Source organism: Anopheles ziemanni, unplaced genomic scaffold (assembly GCF_943734765.1).
Source record: "Anopheles ziemanni unplaced genomic scaffold, idAnoZiCoDA_A2_x.2 scaffold_14_ctg1, whole genome shotgun sequence".
Lineage (NCBI taxonomy): Eukaryota > Metazoa > Arthropoda > Insecta > Diptera > Culicidae > Anopheles > Anopheles ziemanni.
The window spans coordinates 668,145-669,744 of record NW_026690049.1 but is presented as its reverse complement, the minus strand read 5'-3'; positions in this window follow the sequence as shown (position 1 = coordinate 669,744).

Genomic DNA, 1,600 nt, shown 5'->3' with positions numbered 1-1,600 from the left:
CCACTTACAAACACCATCGAATGTCGTCCGAAGTACTTCCCAACCACTTACAAACAATTCCCAACACCATCGAATGTCGTCCGAAGTACTTCCCAACCACTTACAAACACATCCCAACACCATCGGATGTCGTCCGAAGTACTTCCCAACCACTTACAAACACATCCCAACACCATCGAATGTCGTCCGAAGTACTTCCCAACCACTTACAAACACATCCCAACACCATCGAATGTCGTCCGAAGTACTTCCCAACCACTTACAAACACATCCCAACACCATCGGATGTCGTCCGAAGTACTTCCCAACCACTTACAAACACATCCAAACACCATCGGATGTCGTCCGAAGTACTTCCCAACCACTTACAAACACATCCCAACACCATCGGATGTCGTCCGAAGTACTTCCCAACCACTTACAAACACATCCCAACACCATCGGATGTCGTCCGAAGTACTTCCCAAACACTTGCAAACACATCTGAACACCTTCAAATGTCGTCCGAAGTAATTCCCAACCACTTACAAACACATCCAAACACCATCGGATGACATCCGAAGTACTTCCCAACCACTGACAAACACATCCAAACACCATCGGAAGACATCCGAAGTACTTCCCAACCACTTACAAACACATCCCAACACCATCGGATGTCGTCCGAAGTACTTCCCAACCACTTACAAACACATCCCAACACCATCGGATGTCGTCCGAAGTACTTCCCAAACACTTGCAAACACATCTGAACACCTTCAAATGTCGTCCGAAGTACTTCCCAACCACTTACAAACACATCCCAACAACATCGGATGTCGTCCGAAGTACTTCCCAACCACTTACAAACACATCCCAACACCATCGAATGTCGTCCGAAGTACTTCCCAACCACTTACAAACACATCCCAACACCATCGAATGTCGTCCGAAGTACTTCCCAACCACTTACAAACACATCCAAACACCATCGGATGTCGTCCGAAGTACTTCCCAACCACTTACAAACACATCCCAACACCATCGAATGTCGTTCGAAGTACTCCCCAACCACTTACAAACACATCCCAACACCATCGAATGTCGTCCGAAGTACTTCCCAACCACTTACAAACACATCCAAACACCATCGGATGTCGTCCGAAGTACTTCCCAACCACTTACAAACACCATCGAATGTCGTCCGAAGTACTTCCCAACCACTTACAAACAATTCCCAACACCATCGAATGTCGTCCGAAGTACTTCCCAACCACTTACAAACACATCCCAACACCATCGGATGTCGTCCGAAGTACTTCCCAACCACTTACAAACACATCCAAACACCATCGGATGTCGTCCGAAGTACTTCCCAACCACTTACAAACACATCCAAACACCATCGGATGTCGTCCGAAGTACTTCCCAACCACTTACAAACACATCCAAACACCATCGAATGTCGTCCGAAGTACTTCCCAACCACTTACAAACACATCCAAACACCATCGAATGTCGTCCGAAGTACTTCCCAACCACTTACAAACACATCCCAACACCATCGGATGTCGTCCGAAGTACTTCCCAACCACTTACAAACACATCCAAACACCATCGG